Source organism: Manis pentadactyla, chromosome 13 (assembly GCF_030020395.1).
Source record: "Manis pentadactyla isolate mManPen7 chromosome 13, mManPen7.hap1, whole genome shotgun sequence".
NCBI classification, from domain to species: domain Eukaryota; kingdom Metazoa; phylum Chordata; class Mammalia; order Pholidota; family Manidae; genus Manis; species Manis pentadactyla.
The window spans coordinates 28,291,238-28,316,393 of record NC_080031.1 but is presented as its reverse complement, the minus strand read 5'-3'; the positions used below and the strand labels follow the sequence as shown (position 1 = coordinate 28,316,393).

At 35.9% G+C, this 25,156-nt stretch overlaps 1 long non-coding RNA gene and 1 other non-coding gene across 2 annotated transcripts in view; one reads left to right on the top strand and one right to left on the bottom strand.

Annotated features, from left to right (window-relative positions):
* The window catches only part of LOC118921104 (uncharacterized), a 56,866-nt gene extending 36,981 nt beyond the window's left edge, over nt 1–19,885 (bottom strand). The window contains exons 1-3 of the long non-coding RNA XR_005028196.2: nt 19,601–19,885; nt 18,478–18,535; nt 5,195–5,384 (exon numbers count right to left, since the gene is read on the bottom strand). This is a non-coding gene — a long non-coding RNA (uncharacterized LOC118921104). The remainder of the gene's footprint in view (nt 1–5,194; nt 5,385–18,477; nt 18,536–19,600) is intronic.
* Nucleotides 1,386–1,492, top strand: LOC118921184 (U6 spliceosomal RNA). Its single transcript, XR_005028228.1, has one exon. It is a non-coding gene; the product is annotated as a U6 spliceosomal RNA (small nuclear RNA).
* Nucleotides 19,886–25,156: the final 5,271 nt, after the last annotated feature.

Below are 25,156 nucleotides of genomic sequence, written 5' to 3'. Positions count from 1 at the left end.
CTATAGGCCAGAAGGGAGTGACATGACATGTTCAAAGTGCTGAAAGAGAGAAACTTCCAACTAAGAATATTCCACCCAGCAAGTTATTATTTAGAGTGGAAGGGAAAATAAAGAGTTTCACAGATAAACACAAGTTAAAAGAGTTCACCACCACTAAACCAGCCTTACAGGAAATGTGAAAGGCTCTTCTTTAAGAGGAAGAGAAAAGATCCTAACTAGGAGCAAGAAAAATATGAAAGCAAAAATTTCATTAGTAAAAGCAAATATATACTAGAGGTAGTAGGTCAATCACTTAAAAACTAGTATGAAGGTAAAAAGATAAAAGTAGTATAAACAATTACATCTGAAAATTAGTTAAGGGAATCACTAAATAAAAAGTTATAAAAGGAGGTATCATATATTTAAAATGTGGAGGGGGAGTAAAAAATGTAGTGTTGTTAGAATGCATTTGAACTTAAGTGAACATCAACTTGTCATAGATTGCTAAACATATAATAATCCCATGGTCACCACAAGTCACTAACCTATAGAGGACACATGCAAAAACAAAGAGAAGGGAAACCAAACACAACACTAAAGGAAGTCATAATGCATGAGGGAAAAGCAAGAGAAGAAAGGATCAGAGAAGAACAACAAAACAACCAGTAAACAGTTAACAAAATGGCAGTAAGTACATTCCTATCAATAATTAATTAAATGTAAATGGACTAAATGTGCCAATCAAAAGTTATCAGGTGACTGAATAGATTTAAAAAATCAAGAACCATCTATTTACTGTCTACAGGACACTCACTTTCAGACTTAAAGAGACAAACTGAAACTGAAGGGATGTAAAAAAGATATCTCATGCAAACAGAAATGAAAAAAAAAACTGGAGTACCAATACTTATATTAGACAAAATAGACTTTAAAACAAAGGCTGTAATAAGAGAGAAAGAAGGACATTATATAATGATTAAAAGCACAATCTATCAAGAAGATAAAACAATTGTAAATATCTACATACCAAAAGAGGAGCACCCAAATATATAAAGGAAAAATTAACATACATAAAGGGAGAGATTGAGAGCAACACAATAATAGTAGAGGGCTTTACACTCCCACTTACATGAATGGATAGGTCATTCAGACAGAAAATCAATAAGGAAACACTGGATTTGAATGACCCACTAGACCAAATTGAATTAACAGATATATACAGAACATTATACCCAAAAACAGTAGAATACACATTCTTTTCAAGCACATATGGAACATTCTCCATAATAAATCACAGGTAAGACCACAATGGAAGTCTCAATATATTTAAGATTGAAATTTTATCAAGCATCTTTTCTGAACCCAGTGGTATGAAGCTGGACATCACTTACAAGAAAAAAAAAATGGTGCTCATTTCTGCAGCACATATACTAAAATTAAAATGATACAGAGAAGATTAGCATGGCTCCTGTGCAAAGATGACACACAAATTCATGAAGTGTTCCATATTTCTAAGATACAAGGTCTTAGTCATACAAGGTCAACCGAGTACTTCAAATAAGTTTTAAGAAAGTCACCACTTGCAAAAAATTTTTCCTCTTTATTTAAACATAAAACACATTTACAGCATTCAGGTTAACTTAAAATTACAGGGCATCTTCCCAAACCAATTATCTTTGAATGTATCTTCAAACACTGAAAATAAACCAATGTATTCCAAAAAAAAAAAAAAATGGGAAGAGAATGAAGATGTGGATGCTAAACATGCTACTAAACAACCAATGGGTGATCAAATAAGAATTAAAAATTACTTGGGGAATAATGACAATAAATATACAATGGTTCAAAATCTTTGGGATGCAGGGAAAGCAGTCTTAAGAGGAAAGTTTATAGCAATATAGGCCTACCTGAAAAAGCAAGAAATGTCTCAAATAAGCAATCTAGTCTGATACCTAAAGGAACTAAAAAAAGAAGAAAAAAGAAAGCCCAAAGTTAGTATAAGAAAGAAAATAACAAGATCAGAGTGGAAATAAATTAAATAAAGACTTAAAAAAAACCACAAAAGAGCATTGAAACTATAACCTGGTATGAAATGATAAGCAAAATTGATAAATCTTTAGGTAGACTCATCAAGAAAAAAAGAGAGTACTCAGATAAACAAAATCAGAAAGGAAAAGTTACAACTGATGCCACAGAAATACAAATAATTATGACAGTACTAAGAAAAAAATATGCCAAAAAATTGTACAACTTAAAATAAATGGACAAATTCCCAGAAACATACACTCTTCCAAGACTGGACTGGGTAGATATAGAAGATTTGAACATACCAATTACTAGTGATGAGATTAAATTAGCAATAAAACAAAACAAACAAACAAACAAAAAAACAAAGTCCCAGTCCTGATGGCTTCACAGGTGAAATCTATCAAATATTTAAAGGAGAGTTAATACCTCTCTTATTCAAATACTTCCAAAAATTGAAGAGGAAATAAAACTTCCAAATTCATTCTATGAGGTGATTAGCACTGTGGTTCCAAAACTGTACAAGGACACTACAAAAAGAAAATTACAGACCAATATCCCTGATAGACATAGATGCAAAATCCTCAACAAAATATTAGCAAACTGAATTTTAAAAATATGTTAAAAAATTATTCACCATGATGAAGCAGGATTTGAACCAGAGATGCAAGGATTTCAATATCCACAAATCAATGTGATATACCACATTAACCAAAGGAGGGTAAAAACCATATGATTATCTCAGTAGATGCTGAAAAATGCATTTGACCAAGTTCAACAACCATTCAGATAAAACTTCTCAACAAAGTGTATAGAGGGTACATATCTCAACATAAAAGTCATACATGACAAATCCACAGCTAACATCATACTCAGTGGTGAAAAGCTGACAGCATTTCCTATAATACCAGGAACAAGACAAGGCCCACTCTCACCACTTTTATTCAACATAGTCCTAGAAGTCCTAGCCATAGCAATCTGACAAGAAAAAGAAATAAAAGGCATCCTAATTGGTAAGAAAGAAGTAAATTTGTCACTGCTCACAGATGACATGATATTATATTATATATAGGTGACCATAAAACTCCATCAAAAAGCTATCAGAATTAATAAATCGACAGTAAAGTCATAGGATACATCAATGTACATAAATCTGTTGCATTTCAGTTTACAAATAATGAACTAACGGAAAAAGAAATTAAGAAAACAATCTTATTTACAATTGCATCAAAAGGAATAAAATATCTACAAATAAATCTAAGTTAGGAGGTAAAAGACCTATACCCTGAAAACTATAAAACACTGAAGAAAGAAATTGAAGATGACACAAATAAGTGGAAAGCCATTCCATGTGCATGGATAGGAAGAATTAATATTGTCAATGACCATACTGTGCAAAGCGACCTACAAATTCAATGCAATCCCTATGAAAACTAAAAGGTTTATTGGGGCATTTTTCACTGAACTAGAACAAATAATCCCCAAATTTGTATAGCACCACAAAAGGCCCCAAATAGTCAAATCAATCTTGAAAAAGAAGAACAAAGCTGGAGGTATCATGTTCCCTGATTTCAAACTGTACTATAAAGCTACAGTAATCAAAGCAGTATGATAGTGGCACAGGAACAGATACATAGACCAATAGAACAGAATAGAGAGCCCAGAAAGAAACCCAGCCCTATATGGTCAAGTAATATATGACAAATGCACCAAGAATACTTAATGAGGAAAAGACAAGTCTCTTCAATAAATGGTGTTGGGAAAACCAGACAGCTATTTGCAAAAGAATGAAACTGCATCATTGTCTTACACCATGTACATAATTAGACTCAAAATGGATAAAGGCCTATATATATAAGATCTGAAACCATAAAACTACTAGAGGAAAAAATAGGCAGCAAACTCTTGAATACCAACATTAGAAATTTTTTTCTGGATATGTCTCCTTGGGTAAGGGAAACAAAAGCAAAAATAAACAAGTGAGACTACATCAGACTAAAAACCTTCTGTACAACAAAGGAAGCCATCAATAAAATGAAAAGGCAACATACTGAATGAGAGAATATATTTACAAATGATATATGTGATAAACGGGTTAATATCCAAAATATATAAAGAACTCACACAACACTGAACAAACATATTCAATTGAAAAATGGACTGAGGACCTGAATAGATATTTTTCCAAAGAACAAATATAGATAGCCAACAGACACATGAAAATTTGCTCCACATCACTAATCAGGGAAATGCAAATAAAACTACAATGAGGTATTGCCTCACGCATGTCAGAATGGCCAATACTAACAAGACAACAAATAACAAATGTCGGTGAGGATATGGAGAAAAGGGAACTCTCACACACTGTTGGTGGGATTGAAAATTGGTGCTGTCACTATGGGAAGCTGTACAGAGGTTTTGTGAAAAACTAAAATTAGAAATACCTATGACCCAGCGATTCTACTTCTGGGAATCTACCCAACAAAAAGAAAATCATTAATTTGAAAAGATATATGCATCCATGTTTATTGCAGCATTATTTACAACAGCCAAGATTTGGAACTAACCAAAATACCCATCAATAGATGAATAGAAAAAGAAGATGTGCTATATATATACAATGAAATATTACTGAGCCACTAAAAATGGAAATCTTGACATTTTCAACAATATAGACAGACCTAGAGGGTATTATACTAAATGAAATTAGTCAGTCAGTAGAAGATGAATACCATATGGTTTCACTTTTATGCTGTATCTGAAAAATAAAACAAATGAACAATGAAAACAGAAAAAAACTCATAAACACAGAGAATGACAGGGCTGGGAGACATGTGAAATAGGTAAAGGGGATACAGAGGTACAAACTTAAAGTTATAAAATAATTTAGTCACAGGGATGAAAGTATAGCAGAGGAAATATAACTCATAATATTGTAATATCTTTTTATGGTGATAGTAACTATGCTTATTATGTTGAGCATTTAAAAATGTATATAATTGATGAATCATTAAGTTGTTCATCCAAAACCAATGTAATATTGAATTTTAAGTACATTTCAATAAAAATATTATAAAAACGAAAATGGTATAATAAATAAATGAAGTGCAGCCAGAGTTGGAAAAAAACAACTTGTGAATCTGAATTTCGTACATACCTGTTTTCATTGCTAATTCTTAATATTATTTACCTTCCTCTAGCATCAACTTTATGTCCTCTTCTATTGCCAGAAAGATTCCCAGGCCTCCATGCATGCTGTTCTCTCTGTCTAGAATATTTTATCTCCTCTGTGCATCCATATCCCACAGAGTCCACTGAAGTCCTCCGCTGACTCATGAGGCTTTCCTTCCCAGACTCTTCCAGCTCTTGTTGACCTTCTTCTTCATTGGGTTTCACATAATGAAAAACCATAGAAATGTTGTCATTTCCTCTAGGGCAGAATCTCTGTCTTAGACACTAAAATGAAAAGAGGTAAATAACACAGTGCCCAGGACATAAGTGGCATAAATGTTTTCAGATTTTTTAATAAGTCAGTATAATAGGGGATGGCAGTGGACAAAGGTAAGCTGAAAATTGTTTCATTGCTTCCTATAGTCCAAAGCTAAATTTAAGATTAAAGAAAAGCAGTTTGGGCCTGGGGGTATTCTTTGGCAGTTAATGTAAGGACGTTGAAGAAACATGCACTAAGAAGGTTAATGTATTCTTAACACTAAAAACCAGGGTTTTTATTTAATTTGTATTGTGGTGAAGTGTGCCTGATTTTAGACATTGGAGGAAGTATAGATGTAGCCCTGAATTAAAGTCATCTCACAATTTCATGCCCCTATTCCCCCTCAAATTAGGAGCCCTCAGGACTCCCTATTCCTCCTCAGAATAGCAAGCACTGAGACCAGAACGCACCCTTCTCCTCCAAAGCACTTATTTTCTGCAGTTGTCTGAAGTCACAACATTTTCAGAATGTGATATAGAAGGGATGCAGCACATAGCATGAAGAGGAATGGTGCTTGCTGGGAAATGTGGGTGAAGATAGGAACACTGAAGTGAAAGGTTAAATTAATAAATGCTGCATGGGAAAGAGTGCCTGGAGGTGAAGACACATCCATGTGGAACACCTTTGGAGCTCTGTGTCAGGGATCACAACTCAAATGACTTCAAGAGGCAGAAAGGTAGGGAGGGGTAGAGTCTCCATCAGATCAAAGGCAGCTTGCAACTTATCAGCATTTAAACAACAACAACTACATATATATATGTGTGTATATATATATATATATGTATGTATATATGTAATGTATCTGATGCATATATATATATATATATGCATCTGACCACAAGTTTGTAATTCATAGCCCAGGCAATAAAGCCTTGTACTTTGCGTTATCAGAGAAGTACACTTAATCCAACAAACATGCCCCAAACCTTAAATTTCTGTGCAGCTTCAGGAAAGTGCCTAAGCATCTGAGGGAATACCACTGGAGTCCACATCACATTTCAGCTGGGAAGATGGACATGTGCCTGGAGTAAGAACAGGTGACCTCACTACCTCTGCCACTACGGTCAGTCAATGGGCATTAACAGCACCTTGATTTCATATTATTGAGTGGTGAAGAAATAGGTCGCTAAAGGGAGAAACAAATATGATCTACACTCTAATGTTCCTCTTACCAGAGGTAGCTTAAAACACACTTGGAATCAAAAAGCTGTTTGTTCAAATCTTGGCTATGCTACACACTTGGTACATGCCTTTGGGCAATTCATTGGACCTCTCCTATCTTTAAATTTTCAGCTATAACATGAACTTTATATTGGAAGATGTTTTCAAGTCCTTTTCAACTCTAAAAGTTAATAATTTTAGAGAAATTTTGATTATAATGAAGTTATTTATAATTAGCAAAAATCTTGACTGTAACTTCTTCTAGTATTCTGTATGGATTTTAAGAGTAGAATATGTACTAATTTATTGGCCCTCTTAATATTCTTATATTCTCCTAGGTAAACACCTCTCCCAGGTGGATGCCACTGCTGTGTTTATGAGGGAAGTCATACAGACTTTGTCAAGGGGCTTTACTGCATCCAAATATTTCTATGACATGTCACTGAATAAGCAATCTAGAAACATTTTCCAAAAAATTGAAAATTGGTTGGTAAGTATGATTTATTCATATTGGAGATATTCCCTGGTGATAATCACTTCCTTTTTAAGTGTTGGTAATAATAATAATAAAATAGTACTCAATATCATAGAGCACTTAGTATGTAGCTGCACTCTTTGACATGCCTTAAGAAAACTTAATCTTCCCAGCATCCTTATAAGATATGTACTAAGAATATCAATTTTATAAGCTGAGCCACAGAGACATTACATATCTTACTGAAAGCTATATGGCTTGAAAGTGGTAAAACCAGCATCCAACAAGTCAGCGTAACTTTGCCAGTATAAAATTCTGTTGGGTATCTAGACCCTATCTAGACCATAAAGTCTAGCACTCACTTCTTCCCAGTAACTATTTAGTGTTTTCACATCTCTGGAAGTCTGGCACGTGTTTTCTATGATTCTTCAAGCATTTCAACATCTGTAGCTTTCTCTAAGATGTCTAAATAAGTGTTCACACATTGGGTCTCTGCTTAAATATAATTGTTTCATTCTTCCCAATGATGCAGTCCTTGATGGAGATTAAGAAGCAAAAGGAAGAGGTAATGGTCTTTCTGTCATTTGTGAACCCAGGCATGGGTCTACCATCTTTACCCTTCCCTAATCTCCGAGTATATTTACAAGGCTTTTGCACTTTTATTAGAAATTCTACTAAGCTCCCATTCCTTCTGGTCCTTGTCACTTTTTTGTATTTAGTGTCACTTACTTGACTTTCACCATTCAAAAAAGACTTGTTGAGCATCTATTATGTGTCAGTTACTATAATAGACTTTGGGGAAATCCAAGATGGAAATGGCATAGCCTCTGCCCTTAAGGAGCTTATAATTTAATAACAGAAAATAAGTCAATAAGCCATTCAGAAAATAATGGTGAGAATGGATAGTTTGCTTCCTATTTTACAGAGGTTAGGGGTCCTTCTTGTCCTAGCTGCAACTCTCACTCCCAAATCCATCATAACTTTCAGAAAAATGGTTAGTCCTCCTCCCCTCTAAGGTTCATCCTTCCACCACTGGAAATTAATATATGCCAAAATGTTAATAGGACTTAAGTTTCTGGATGTGAAGTTACAGAAGATTTTTTACTTTCTTCTTAATAATTTTATATACTTCATACATTTTTTTTTACAGTAAGTCGAGGCCCTTTATAATGTCTAGATTTATCCTGGACCAGCTAGCATTCTCTTCTTCACACTCAATTCAATGTCAAGAAGCAACATTGAGAGAACTGTCTATCTTGGGAGTACATAGTTCTGCTCAATGCCTAACTCATGCTATTCACGTTCTCCTTGGGCTGAATCATACCATGTTTAAGGTATTTTTTAATAACCTTAGAGTTTGTTCTCTCATTTGCTAATGTCTTCCCATTAGGTCATTTTCTTTTGCTAGCTCATGTTTGTTCACATGTTTTGTGTGAGCATAGCTCATAGCTTTCTTTAGAATAGATTATGTTTATAGTTTCACTGACACTAAGGCCATAACAGATATTTTTTTCCTCCTTAATTTATCTTTTTTCCTGATTAGAATGCCTTGAAAATTCTGGATTCTGGAGAGAGTAACCAATATTTCTGGGGTCAGTGATAATAAAAATAGCAAAAAGGAATCAATAAAAACAAATAAATTGTACTTTGAAGCTGAGCAATAGAGCAAAGTCCAGTATTCATCTAGCCCCTACCCAGGCTAAATTTATTCCCTGATCTTTCTTTACAGGCCCTGGGATTTTGAGGCATGCAACTATTCTTAGGTCTAACGGTTTACCATTAGGCAATTTATATTAAGGTGCCTAAAAATCCCAGGTGTGGAAATGAACTATTACCCATCTCCCAGTCTCAAGTATTATCTTTTAATGTGAGAAAGCAACATAATAGTGAAAAGATGTAAATTAAACCTTTTGGCTTCCATATGCTTCTGTTGTGAAAACTGACAAATTTTCCCCTACAATCTGCTTTAGTGCACACTCTCATAATGGCAGGCTTTTCTGGGAAAATCTACAAAGTTACACTCTCACAAAAGCTGTTTCTTATTTTACTTTTATCATAAACCAGTATTTTTACTCAGGAAAAGGATCATAAAATGTTAGATTTAGAAAGAACGTTACAGATCATTTTGTCCAAAACTCCTGAGGAAATGGAGCCTTAAGAAATTACCTGATGGAGCCAAAAGGAAAACTGACTCTTTAAGTAGCCCTCTGCTTGCTTCCCAGAGCACAGAGCACATGTGCAAGACCCTGAGAACCTACTTTCAGACTTTATAATAAGTAAAACAATAGAGTTCATTAAATGAAAGGTAGTATGTCTATTCTTTTGGGTAAATAAATTGGTGATACTTTGTCATATATGCATACACGAACACACACACACACACACACACACACACCATTTTTTTTAACATAGATTTCTTCAGTGTCAATGCCAGTAAAATGTTACACATCCACTAAAGAACCAGGAAGAGAAAATGAAAAAGAGGCTTGGGGCAAGATGTAGGAAAAGTGAAAATTATTGGAAGATGTAGAAATGTAGAAGGGAATTAGCTGAAGGGAAGGTTATAAAGCAAGTTAATGTGGGATTGAAGGAGGAACCAGGACTTCCAAAGCTTTTGCTTCCTCTCAGAAAATGCTATTAGGTGTTATCAATTATAAAGGAACCGTTTATCACAAAGCAGATTAGGGAGAATTACTTTTTTCTAGGGATCCAATAATATGACTCTACATTTCAAAGCCTGGCATGGTGAAAAAAATGACCTAAACTGCTCTTCAGTGTGGGATCTAGTAAAAGCATGCCTCACAATTACACACATGTTCAATATATATGTTGAATAATGCATGACTCTTATTTAGAGCTCCATTTCAGGGCAAAGCTTTTAGTGTGGCTTTGGTGCATCGTGCTAGGGATTCTGCTCCCCAGAGGCTAAAAGTCGGGATGAAACGAAGGCCTTTCACAACTTTGTGAGAACATTTGAAAACTTAGAATATAAGCTGTCAACAACTTCTGCTAGTAAAAGAGCACGGAATGATGACTAGGAATCCTGCGGGCCTCACCTTGCTGTGCTCCAGCCTTTTCTCGTCTAACTATTCTGCTCTCAACCAATTACACAGAGGTGGTATAAACATCCCCAAATGCTATCACATGCACAAAGTCTCCAGGTCTCAAAATGCTCGCTGTTTTTAAGGATTATATCATTACTTGGGTACTTCTTAAATATTGTCTTAGATTTCTTTGCATCTACATTAGAGCCTAGAGAACAAATAAGCAAGTTGAAAGTTTAACAAACAAATGTCAGATAAATCCCAGATTAATATATCTCTCTCAGATCTTTCTTTTGAATTTTATTCTCCCAACTCCAAATATTTGTTTTTGCATCTTCACATAAATATATCTTAGGAGCTTCAAACTCATTATAATCCAAATAAAATTTATGGTTCTTCTCTGTCCCTTGACCCCAACATGCCCCTTTGCCAGTGTTCCCTAACCCAGTAAATGGTCCTGTATTTAACTACTTATTTATTACAGAAACCTAAAAAACCATCCTGGACTTTTCCCTCCCACTACCACAAACTTCCATTCCATCTCCAAGTCCTGTCCCTTTAATTACTGACGCAGGTCTCGAACACACCCCCTCTCTCCGCATGGCCAGCAGCCCAGGGCTATCATCTCCCTCTCGGGGTCCTGCAGTGCCATCCTACCCACTTCTCATCCATTCTCGCTAGGCTCCCTATCTCTGTCTCTCTGTCTTCAGGCATTAATCAGAGATATCTAGTTAAAATAAAAATTTGATGAAAGCATTCCTCTGCTTAAAACCGTTCTATAAATTCCTATTGTTCTTGGGACAAATTTTAAATATTTTGTGTGGCTTTTAGGTTCCTTGAGGATATGTTCCCTGCTCTCATTGTAGAACTGTTTCTTCATTTCAACATCTATAAGATGAGGATAGTAACGGTACATACCTCATAGGATTATTATAAGGATTCAGTGAATACATTATTTGTAAAGCACTTACAGCTGTTCCTGCCACAGAATACTATACAATTGTTTATTAAACAAACCAGTAAGTCTTATCTTGTGCTATTCTTCTCCACATTGATTCTCCTTTAATTCCTTGACTTCTTCAAGCTTATCCTCCCCTTAGCATCTCTGCCCAATTTAATTTCTCTACCAGGAATTCCCATACCTTACCTCATTTTGTTACCTGCACTCATTCTTTAAGCCCAGTTCAAAAAGGGAAGATTTTGTATGACACCCCATTTCCGACTAAAGTCCCCCAACTACCTATATTATACTCCTCTATAGGACTTAACACAATTATAAATATTTGTGTGGTCCTGCTCAACACCCATGTGCCTTAACTAGAAGCCCCAGGATGCACAATAGGACTGTGTCTGTGTGATATTTTAGTCCCAGCACTTATCACAGTACCCAGCAGATAATTAGTTCCCAATACATATTTAGTAAATGAACAGATGAATTAATGAAGAAATAATATCCCAACTCTCCATCTGTGTTTACAATCCTGTTCCCTTTGAGTTTCATACATACCTTGGGACAAAATAGTAGTACAATTCTGTCAGTACATAAAGGACAGATGTGCCAAAGCTGAGCTTCAGACACTCCGTTTGAGTGGCTCTGTACTGTGTGACTACCTGTTTAAAGATGTCTAAGCATGAGTATTAACATTCATTGTTACTTACCTTAAAGCTCTGTCTCAAAAGATGTAGCAAGGGTAATGATATTGCAGCCTAGTGATAAATTATTTCCTCAGTCATAAAGAACAAGTTCAAATAAGGTCATTCTGCTTACAAGATGTTCTCTTATCAGTCACCTTACAATAAGTTGAATAACTCTTCCCAAAAAGACACGTTTGTCTTAAGGTTTTCAACTGACCAGACCTCCTCCTTTTCCACATATGGGGGTCTCAGAAAAGCAAGAAGAGGAAGTCGTCTCCAGACATCTAGCTATGAGGTACGTATAAGACTGAATTGTAGTGTTACAGAATGATGAGAAAAGTAAACTTTCCTTTTAACCTTTTTAGAATTTTAAAAAATTCATGTTTCCAAGGAAACAGTGTGGTTAAATTGCAGCTACCACAGGGGCTAAAAAACATACTTCTGTCTATCCCTTAAAAAAAAAGCATCTTATTCATGTGTACAGCTGTTCTGCTCAGAAACATCTCAGCCTTGGGTTGGTGATTTATGAAGGGGTCAGCTCACCTGGGAGCCAGGAACTCTCCTTTTAATGAGCTAGGGATATAACCACTTTCATGGCAGCAGTGTGTCTTGACATTATGAGGTAAATTACCTCCTCTTGGATACCAAGTGGTGCCAGGAAAAAGTAATTTACCTCCTTCAGGTAACATACCCCCAGAGGATAAAGCACTCACTTAGATGAGAAATTGCCTTTCCATTATCACTGTGAAATGCCATCCTGGCGCTGTGTTCTCTTTGCCCTGGTCCATCAGGGGACTGGCTTTTATCATTCACTCTATGCTCTTGTCCCCTTCAGCGTACAGCTGGGGAAAGAACTCAGTGCCAAAGTGAAGAGCGCTGTTTCTGCTGAACATCAGAGGCCACCGTCAGTGGAGTAATACTGGTTTGGCTATTCCTCAGGTTTGTGTCCCTAATGCATAGCTGGGATCCATACTACAGACAAAAGTGCATTTCCAAAAGTGAAGCAGAACAGCAAGGTATAAACATGCTCAGCCAAGCAGATTTTCAGCCACATAGGAGCAGCCTGAGAAAAAAACATTCTGAAAGGCATTTCTTACAACTACACATTGCAACTACTTACAACCACTTTACTAAACGCTACAGTACTAACTCCAAAGTTTAATTTGGTATAGAATGGCTCTGCAACCCGTTAGTGAGAATGGGAAATGATCTCTTTCAGGATATCCATGAGTTCTTTTCAGCCATGAGGGCGTCATGTTATGCCCTCAAGAACTGTTTCATAGACTATCCTTTGTGTCTTCCAGGAGTTAATGTGACCTCTCTCCTTCCGGATGACTCACCCACTCATCCACAGAAGCAGGTGTGCCACGGGCTTGATTGCATCAAAAATAAGCACCAACTAAGGATAGAGTGTTTACAGAATTCAAGGCAGGAGAAAAGATTAGACATATATCAAGATGGGCAGGTATAAAAATACACAAGGGTGTCCTGACCCACCACGGTTTTCATGGAAGAATTAACTTCAAAAAGGCAATGATTTTTGTGGTTTGTTTTATTTTGTTCCCTGGGAACACTGTTATATAATGGAGAGAAATAAAACATAGACCACAAGCTTTCATATGTACAGTTATTGTTTTGGTAATGTGATTTTGCCCCTAAGCTTTATTTATTTTTAAATAAGGGTACAGTTTGACACCATGGAAAATTAACATTTAAAATGTAACAAAAACAGCGTTTAAAATAAGAGAAGCTCTTAAACTAATGATATCTTAAAATAAGTCTTTGGAATAACACCAAATTAAGAGAAAAATAGTGTGGAATTATGCTGGTGTAAATAGTAAGTAATAAATGAAATAAAATACCCTTAATGTAATCCAGAGGACTGCTCACTTCCCCTTGAGTACCCCATGTAAAGAGAAACGTGGGACTAGAAAGGCCTTAGAGGTAATACTGTCAAATTTTCAATTTCAATCTTTTCCATTTCAATCTTGCCCTTTCAATAAATAACACCTCCATTCTTGTTAACATTTATACTTAATTTGTCTGGTCCCCACCAAATCCTTTCAACACAATTATTTGGCTAATGGGTTTTAGGTTCTCTAAGAACAGCACATGTAATATTATAGATGCAAGGGTAAAGGAGAGAAATAAAGAAGGAGAGGGAGGGGGAGAGAGAGAAAGAAAGAAAGAGAGAGAGAGAATGATATATTTAACACAGAAATGGGAAAAAGGGGTGGGCTTGAAAGTATGCACCTCACTCCCTTGGGATAGGCAATGGCCAGGAAGCAATCTTCAAAACCCTGGTCCATGGCATGCTCTAAATACTCTATTTTTGGGGGAAGCATGGGTTCCCACTTCTCTTCAAAGCAATAGCTGATCACTTCTGCAAGTCTCTCTTGCATTTCTTTTCTGCATTCCTTTTCTCACTTCTGGTTCAATTTTACTGTACAAAAGGAATTTTAAAACTAGTATGTGTTACATTAACGTGCTATTTGTATCTCCTTCCCTCAGTACAGCTGGGGTTTTGTGAGTCTGTTCATTTACTTATTTATTCAATCATTTCTAGATTTAATATTATCTAGAAAGTGTATTAGACAATGGGGTCACTATCCTGGGGATGATGTAGTTATACTCGCTCCAACATACAACTATTCTATAGACAAAAAGTTATATTCAGAATGTAAAAATTATCAAAGGGCAAAAAAGGTGGGTACTTCTTTTCTGTTTTAGATTTGAGTTGACAAAGATGAACAAAAAAAAGAAGAGACTTCTGTTTCTGGACAATAGAGTGATAGGGACTAGATTTACCTCTCTGTCTGAAATAACTAAAAACAAGACAAAACATATAAAACATTGGTGTCAAGTACTGAACACCAGGCAAAGAAGGAAAAAATGAGGTAAACCCTACAAATTCTCCAGCTTACTACTTTGAGATAGTTCCTAGGCTCCAACAGACGGTAAGGAACCTAGGTAGAGCCTGGCAGACTCTCTGAGTTGAGAAGATGGGCCTGAGGGTCAAGAGAGGTCCGGGTAGCTGGAGTTGGCATGGCAGAGTACAGGAGAGGAGAAAAGTTGAACAGAGAGAACTCTAGATGTCTGCAGGGTCCCCTTAAGCATATAGCAGAGTATTAACTAGCTCATGTATGTTAGAAAGCTACCCAAAGCCGTGGGGAAAACACCCAAAAGACTTAGAAGTTACAGTGCTGAGCACTCAAGCAAGGACAGAGTCATGCATTTCCCTACCAGCCAGGTTATAAAACTTCCTAGTTCATGGGGTATTTTTTAGAGTACCAGAAGTGTCTTAATTCAGTAGTATAATAGTTAGGTTAGATAAGCCACTGTTTTGATACTACCTAGCACATTTTGAAAGCAATACTAAAAGGGATCAATCTGTTTCCAAATAACTTACCTGCATCCCAGAGCAAAGCTCAAGACTATTTATAGCAATATTAAAAAACAGACCATGCAAAAAGGTAAAAATCAGATTAGAATTTTAGAGTAGTTTTAGATTAGATGCTAGGCATCTAGTCAAAATTGCTAGGAACATAACGAAATAAGAGGATACAAATCATGAAGAAGAGAAAAATCAATCAAAACAACCAAGAACTGACACAGATGTTAGAGGTTACACACAAGGACATTAAAAAGGCTCTAATAAATGTGTTCCATATGTTCAACAATAAAGGAATGAGATGGAAAACAAAACAACAAACTCAAGTTTCTAGAGATGAAAACTACAATGCCTGAGATGAAAAATGCACTGGATGGGAATAATAGAAGAATAAATATTTACAGAGGAAAATATTACTGAACTTGAAGACACTGAAAGAGAAATTATCAAAAGCTAAAGAGATAAAAAGTAATTTCAAAATAAAAATATCATCTGTGCTGTGGGGCTGAGCTATTAGCCTAACATCATGAATTTGCTAACTGTGAATGGTAAGAAGGGACAGAAAAATATTCAAAGAAATAATGGTCAAAATCTTTCCATATCTGATGCAAATTACAAGGATCAGTGAACCCAAGAACAAGAAACATAATAGAAACTACACCAATGTATATCATAATAAAATTTCTCAAAACTAATGTTAAAGAGAAAATCTTAAAAGCATCCAGAGACAAAAAGACTTGTTATATACAAAGGAATATAGATAGATATGGAAACTATGGATGATGGCAGATTTCTTTTTGTAAACAAAGCAAGCAAGAAGATAGTGGAATGACAGATTTAAAGAAATGAAAGGAAAAACTTTCAAATCAGAATTCTACACCCATCAAAAATGTTTTTTAAAAATAGAGGTAAAATAAATACTCCTATTGGCATTGAAAGCCAAAAGACTTCATCTACAGCAGACCTGCCCTATAAGAAATGTTAAAGAAAGTCCTTTAGGGAGAAGAAAAATGATACAGATGGAAATATGGATCAATACAAATAAAGGAAGAGGTCACTATAAAGGCATGGTCAGTAAATAAGTAAATACATGGTTTTTTATTAATACTTAATTCTCTTTAAGGATAGAATGGGACTTCTGGAAAAATGGAGTAGACCTTCTTTCCCTAATTCCTTCCACTAAATAAAACTAGACTGCCTGGCAATTATATATATATATAAATGAGATTCTGAAACGTAGAGAGAAGGCATGCTGGGACCTAGAAATCCCAGGAATAATATGGTGGTGAGTTCCCAGGCTTTTCTTTCTGCCTCATATACCCCAGACTTCATGCTGAAGAAGGCAGCAGTCGATAAATGGCAACAGGCACAAACAATAAAAGAACCAAGAATATCCTAGTCTCTGTAGCCAAAGGCCACCTAAGAAGGAAAAAAAAAAAAAAAAAAACTTTAATGGTGAAAGACTGAATGCTATCCTTCTGTGGGTGAAATTTCAGTATTTCCAGAATCTCTCGCCTGGCTTTAGTGCATCTCCATATCAATAGGTGTTTCCAAGGGGTGGAGAGAAGTAGTCCATCTCCATCTCAGTAGGTGACTACAAGGGCAACGGAGGGCTTATCTGGATCAGAGAGGGTGAGTGAGACCTCCTCTTCTGCAGCCTGGTCATAAGAGACACGGGAGAGAAGAAGTGAATGGCTGCTAGTAAGCAATAAATGGGTTTCTCCTGCTTTATTTCTCCCTTTGACTGATTTCAGTTTCAAAAGTATTTTGCCCCAGTATTTTCCCCCCAGAGTTACACCCTCTAATATCAGGAACAGACAAGGATGTCTGCTCTCACCAACTTGGTTCAACATTACACTGGAGTCTATAGCCAGTGGAATAAATGAATAAAAAAAAAGTAAGAAAGAAGAAACATCATCAAGAATGATGATTCTTTTTCAGAAAAGCTTACAAATTAAGGGAGATCTAAATGAATGGAATGATAGGAGTTGGACTCAATATCATTTACATGTGAATTCTCCCCAAATTGATCTACAGCTTCAATACAATTTCAACCAAAATCTCAACAGGTTTTTTTCTTTTTGGTTGAAAATTACAATTTAATTTCTTAGAGAACTGCTCAGGACCTATTATAGTCAAAATAGCTTTGAAAAAGAAGAAACTACATTTTTTTCCAGATTATAAAGCTTCAAGATATAGACATAAAGATAGAGAAACAGACATATGAAACAGAATAGAGAATCCAGAAATATACATAACAAATGGTGCTAGAATGATCTGATATCTGTATGTTAAAGAAATAAACTTTGATTCATAATTTGGACCAAATAAAAAATTAACTCAAAATGAATCATAGTTCTAAATGTAAAACATAAAACTAGAAAACTTAGAAAAAAAATAGGAGAAAATCTTTGTGACCTTGGATCAGGTAACTATTCCTTAGATATGGCAGCAACTGTAGAATCAATAAAAGGAAAACAGTCATAAATTGAACTTTATCAAAATTAAAAACCTCTGGTCATCCAAAAAAGTATAAAGAGACTGGGAGAAACTATTTGTATATCATATGTCTAATAAAGGATTTGAGTTTAGAATATATAAAGAACTCTAAAAAGCCAATTAGAATAAAATAACCAAATAGAAATTTGATTACAAAGATTTGAATGCTTTATAAAAGGAGATATAGTACTGGCACCTAAGTATACAAAAGATACTTAACATTATTATTCATGAAATTCAAATCACAATGGTACACTACTCCTTACCTATTAGAATGCCTATATTTAACAAGACTTACCATATGATCCAAACTTTCTATTTTTAGGTATTTTACCCAAGAGAAACAAAAAGATATCCATGCAAAGATTTGTTCATGAATGTTCATAGCAGCTTTATTTGTATTAGCCAAACACTGGAAACAACCCAAATGTATATCAATAGGTAAAAGGATAAACCAATTGTGGTATATCCATAAAATAAAATATTATTCAGTAATAAAAGAATAAAATATTGATACAAGCAACAACATTGATAAATTTTAAGATAATTATGCAAAGCAAAGAAAAGCAGGAGAGAAAGAATATGTAATATACTTCCATTTATATAAAACTCTAAAAATGCAAACTAATCTATCAGTGGTTGTCTGGGGATGGGGAGGTGGGAAAGAATGGGTAAGAGCAATTACTAGGGGTCTTGAAGGAAACCTTTTGGAATGATGGTTGTCTTCACTAGATTGATTGTCATGGTTTCACAGATGTATAGAAATGTCAATACTTACCAAATATGGCACTTGAAATATATGGGGCTTTATGTTTGTCCATTATTCCTCAATAAAGCTGTAAAGAATAGGCAAAAACATAGTAAGATGACTCATGTTAGTGCTGAAAATGATCGGGGTTGGATGTTAACAGAGCTGACTTTGAGTCTTAGCTCCCCTACTAATAGCAAAGAGAATTGTGCCTGGCCCCAAATCTGTTTCTTCATTTATCAACACAGTATAATGCTATCCACCTCATAGGGTTGGCATTGGATTAAATAAGACAACGTGAAAAAAACGCACTTTTTTTCTCTAAGATATTGTAAAATAAAACACACAGAAAGATAAAAGTATAGTTATATTATCTGTTACTCTAGTGACATTAAAGATCATACCCCATTTTAATTGGTAATCTTCCTCAAATATTTCCAATAATTTAAGAAAAAAAATAGGTTATGCTTTGAGTTTGATATTTACAATCAACAAATACATTATTTGAATAAGGTGATTCTTAACCTTTTCTTGGGTTACAAACATGGTAAAAGCTATGATTTTTTTCCCCCAGAAAATCACAGTTACATAAATATACAACATTTTACATATTATTTTGAGGTTTTATGGAACTCTTGTAGCCCACCCAACTTAGAGTCCATGAACCTCAGGAGATGAAGACCCCAGTGTTAAAACCCAGCATTAAACCCTACCTAAAGACCATCTAATTCAATTTCCTGTCCGGTAAGGAAATATCCTCTACAACATTTCATCTAGTGGCCTCCCAGCCTCTGCATGGACAACTCCAGGGCCAGGAAATTTGGGTAGTACTGTAGAGTCTGAAGAGCTTAAGATATCAGTGCTCTTGGGAATGTAGCATTTATCATCATGGAAGACAACTGGGTGAGTCGCTAAGAGAGCAGGCTGTGGGATCTGACTGTCTTTGTTCAAATCCTGACCTCCGTCACATTAACTTGCTTAAGTCCCTAAATCACAACAGTATACTCTGAAGCCCATAAATAAAGATTACTCAGGTCATCTTGTATTTTGATGAAAAAAAATTTGAGGCAGAAAGGTTGAAAACAGGAACAGAAATATTAAGTTTATCAGATACTACTACTTTGAGATTTAAAAACATTCCTCCTATACGTACCTCTTCATTCTCCATCATGGGTGTAAAGCTGCTTTTCTCTTCCTTGGAAATTTGGAGCCACTCCAGCCAGACACTGTGAGGAGTTCTGCTTCCATTCCTTTGAGATTTTCCAGGCCATATGAATTTAAAAAAGAAAAATATTGCACTCTCTCAAAAAAAATTGTCATGAAAAAATGCATTCCATATTCTAATATTTATAAATACAAAACATTTGTTTTTGATAAACAATAGGTAAACAAGACATCTTAGGCCATCTGTTCAGTGAACATAAAATCCCATTTTACAAGGGCATAGACTGCCTGAATGCTGCAATGCTGGTGCCCTGCAGCTGGGAACTGTGGGTTTCAAAGGCACGTAGACCCGTGTTTGAATCTCTAACATAAGACAAGTAGTTTAATCTGGAACAATTTAATAACCCTCTCCTCAAATGTAGACTGAGAATGATAAAATGCCTACCTTGCAGTGTTTTTATGATGATCAATTGAGAATATAAACATGAAATGATTGTCACAGAATGCATCCCAATATGAGGTAGCCATTGTTTATCATTACAATTGTATGGTACCATTATGGGCATAACAAGACCTATTAAAGGCAACTGAATTCCAGTTTTTTCCAAAGGCTATTTTCAACTTAAAAACCTGAGGCAATAACAACTCTTAATATCTTAGGCAATAAATCTTGAAATGACTTTAAATGTAACTTGTCTCCAATGATTCTGCAAGAAAATTATTGTCAATGTTTGATTCTAATTCTAGATTAAGTATCTTTGAACTATTTTATGAAACTACAGTAAAGTTTTCCTCAAAAGATGTCATAGGTCACCAATATGTTTATGAATAGTTTATGAAACCAGATTGACTGGTTTGTGGGAAGATCTCAGATTTGCTTTTCCAGCTTTTTAAATATTTGATAAGCATCTATGACTTCAAGATGAGTATAAGACATAACTAGTGCCATTTGAAATTACTTATCTGCGAGAATCAGGATCATTCCAAACTTTGAATCCAGTGAAATACAGAAATAAATAGGTTGATAAGACTGATAACAATTGTAAAAATGACACCAGAACTCCCAACTCTAAATATTTATATTCATCAAATAAAATTTTATTCGTCTTACTGACCGATTTTATAATATGTTAAATTTAATTTTGAATTATATTTATAACTTTTACTCCAGAAAAATATAAGTACATTTAAAATTTATTGGCAGGCAAAGGAGAGTCTTATTTATGAAACAAAACTTAAAATCACTCTTCTAAGGTATAGAAATGGACATACTCAGTGTTTCACTTCTTAAGGAATTTAGCTGCTATAATAAAGTGAAATGTATACATATAAATTTAAGCCATACAACTTCATTTACAATGTATCATTCTTTGGGATGACTTGTCAAACCTGAGGAATTATAGAATGAAAAACTTTAGGCTAAGAAAAAAAGCAAATGATTGTGTATAGATGAACTACAAGTAGAAGCCTTAGTGAGGAAATAGCTGGGTTTCATTAAAAGGAAGGATTATGATGTTCCAAAGAGGAAGAGAAACAGTTGAAGTTAATTTACTTGGGTTAAAGGCAGTGAAGTGCAAGAATGATGGAGATTGAGGGGGAAGAGGGTATGTTCTTATTGCAAAGCAATTAACAAAGTCAACAGCCCAATGCCTAGCAGATTAGATACTCAACTCTGACATACTCTTACTGATGATTATGTTGTCAAACAACAGAGGGACACTGTGCCTATTGTAAAAAAAAACAAAAAAAACCACAGATTATGGATACTCACTGAGTGGTGAAATATGGGAAGAAAGAGAGAAGGGAGGAGGAAAGGGAGGGAGGGAGGAAATCACCATCTGTTGAACGCCTGCTCTTCCAGTTTCTCAGACTTATTTACATGTGGAGTTTCACCAAATCCTCTTAAGAGCAGCTGATATTATCACTCCGTACTGATAAGAAAGCTCAAGTTCTGAAACATTAAAATATGCACACTCGTTCCACATATATGGCACACCAATTTTGTACCACCATTGTTCTAGTCTTTGAGGATATAAAGATGAGAACAAACATGATCCCTTCTGTCAAGGAAATTCCTGTCCAAATGTGTGACAACCATAAATATGTGACTCACCCAAGGTCAGATAACTAGTGTGTGGAAAGAGATGTGAAAGCAGGTTTTTCCAACTGTAGCATATGTGCTCTTTCTACCATCATAACCAGGAGGAGCAAAGAGCTGCTGCTTCCCATTACCTTCCTTCACAATGTCCAGACTGAGGGTGTGGGCAGGTCCAACAGCATATTCCTCTACAGGTTCTGAGCCCAGTTTTTCATACCTTGTCTGGGCACCCATCTAAGCTGCTAAATACAACAGCAGGAATTGTTTAGAAATCTGCTATAACAAGTATTACATGGACCAAAAATTATAACTGGAACATATTTTGAGATATTAACATATATTATTTTCATCTGTGAATTTTCTTTCTTTTTTCTCCTATTTAAGTTTGCAGTTGTCTCTGTTGCTCAATGCTTTAGGGAAGGTATGTGTCAGGGAGAAAATAGACCTGTAAGTTTTTGTGGCTTTTGTTTCGCCAAAGAGCAAAGAAAGGTGAATGAATAGACAAGCTTTCTGGAAGTGGAAATTTGCTTCTCCACCCAAAGCTACTCGTTGGCTAGATTCTCCTGGGTTAGAAGAGGCAGAGAGAGAGAACAGACCCTTCTGTGGGTCCACCCTCACTCGGCTTTCTAGCAGCATCATTAAGAGAAGACCTGTGAAAAAGAAAGATTTGTATGGTGCATTTGGACAAATATGAAATAGGAAGCATTGCAAAAGATTTCTTTTCTCCAAATGTAATGCCAAAACAATGGAGACTGAAAAGTCTCATGGATTAGCACCGTGAGACAAAGACCAGAGAGATTTCATACACACATTACACCTAAAGGATGTCACCCAGGAAACTAGCACAACTTTAGGAAGGGGCAAAGGGAATAAACTCTTTCCTACAAGCTCAGCAGGATTCAAAACTCAGAGACAAAGAAGTTGAGTTCTAGAGCTATGTTTCTTACACTTTTAATTTGTACATTATTTATAACTCAGGGAGAGTGGGAGAATGGAGAGGAGTAGACAGAGGCAGGGAGAGGGTATTTTATTCATCATGGCTTCAGAAAACATATCATGAACTCTTTCATGGATGCTGGGAAAGGCGTAACCTGCAAACCCACCCCTTGCCCCCTACCCCGCTACACACACACACATACACACACATCAAGTAAAAGCCTTCTAAACCAGAACTGGCCTGCCTAGTCTCAATAATAAAATCTTACTTCAGTAAGGGATGCCCATCAGGCCCAAATACCTAGCTAAAATAAAACTTCTGGAGATTGGTCTGTTTGTTAATAAAGGAATTTATGAATGTAATAGAAAGTATTGGTTGATCCATGCTGAATAATATGTATATATGATTTACTATATTAATTTTAGGATAATAAATGCAAAGGTTTTACAATTTAACCATGCATATCTATAGTATATAGACTGCAGAGGATTGGGTAGATCCTTGCCATTAATTACCATTGATCAGGTTCTCCCGATTGGTAAATCAATTAAAAAATATTCTCTAGGAAATCAATATTTACGGAACCGAGGGCAATAAAACAGAAAGATGATGATGATGGTAACGTTTTTAAATATCAGGAGAAATACAAAACACATAAAAATTTAACAGAACCCTTGATGTCCAACTTGATTACCAGAAAATGGCTCTGATTCAAAGCATTTCCCAAAGGAGAACATGTTTTATAATCCAGCTGATCAGCGATAGTCACATATCCACTAGTCTATTCTTATGACAGCTCCAATTTGTCCAAATGTGCTTCTTGCAAAGTGATTTGAAGGTGCCCTAGAGCTACCAGTGCCTGTTAGTAGACCCCCAATATCCACAATAGCGAGCCATGCACACCTGCCAACTCCACATGCACACCTGCCATCTCCACTTGCACACCTGCCATCTCCACTTCCACATCTGCCATCTCCACACCCACAACTGCCATCTCCACATGCACACATGCCATCTCCACACCCACACTTGCCATCTCCACACACATACCTGCCTTGTCCACTTCCACTCCTGCCATCTCTGCATGCACCCCTGCCACGTCCACATCCACACTTGCCATCTCCACATGCAAAGATGCCATCTCCACATGTACACCTACTATCACCACACACACACCTGCCATCTCCACAGTCCACATTCACACCTGCCATCTCCACATGCACACTTGCCATATCCACTTGCACAGATCTCCACATGTACACACTTCCTATATCATGTGACAGGGGCTCTGGCAGGTAGAGTGGTTGCCTGTTTGAGAGAGAGCTCTCTTTACCTGGCTCCAAAGAGCTCTGTTTCCGAAGTTTTATGAAGTTGTTCTGGCTTAGCTGCATCTGTTTTTGCAATTGCATCAATGCCGCCCATTCCAGTCTTCAGTCTTTTTTCCTCCAGCCTGCTCTTCTCAGATCAAGTTCACTCCTTCCCAACCTACAAAAAAAAAAAAAAATGCATATCTGACAAAGCAAGGCTGTGGTAGAGATACTGGTAGGGAAGTGCCTTATTACTTGTATAGGTTTGCTTTAAATATGGAATAAAGAAAAGTATATTTCATAAGAAGCTTCTGGTTTCTTTTCATATCTATTAATATTAATGGATCTTATAGGTAAAGAGCTCAGTAGTTCACCATTAGTTTGGAAATTCTTTATTACATTGAAATCTTGAAGGAACAACATACCTCTGAGTTTTGACCCATGACTCACATCTTTGGGTCATAGGATTATATTGACTTCAATTTTCTATTTTGTACCTTAGATTATATTATTTTTACAGTAAACAGGTATTAATTTTTATGATTGAAAAATGTCATAAGAAGAAACTGAATCTTCTTGGCCAATTAGTTCTTACAATTCTATCTCCATAGTATAGGCAAGGATGAAGATTTCTGCTCTTGTTGATATAAGACCCCATGGAGTTCTGAACCAGGTATACTCCCTGTAAATATATTCACTGATTGGGTTCATACGACTTTTTCTCAAGAGAACTGCTCCTTTCCTGGGTTATGGCATACTACACTGAGTTGTTCTGTATTAGCCACTGACATTTTTAGGATGACTATAGATCTTCCCTATTTGAAATCATTTTAGTAGGCATTTCCAATATTTCTTTTGCTTCTTCTCATGTTACTGAATTCCACTCACCATACCGGAATTTTTTTAAAAATTACTCACTGTCGATCTTGAAAAGATGGTGGCATGAGAGGTGAGACAGAGACTTCCTCCAAAAACTGCATATAATATGAAAATATAATTAATACAACTAATCCTGAGAGAGCACCAGGAAGGAGGACTGTGCCAGACTGCATACACCTGGAGAAAAGAACAGACCTCACAGAAACAGGGTAACATACCAAAGATGTGTCCCAGCGGGACCCCAGCCCTTCCCCCACCCCAGCTCACTGGCAGGAGGAAGAGAAACTGAGCAGAGAGGGAGGGGAGGCCTGGGACTGGTGAATA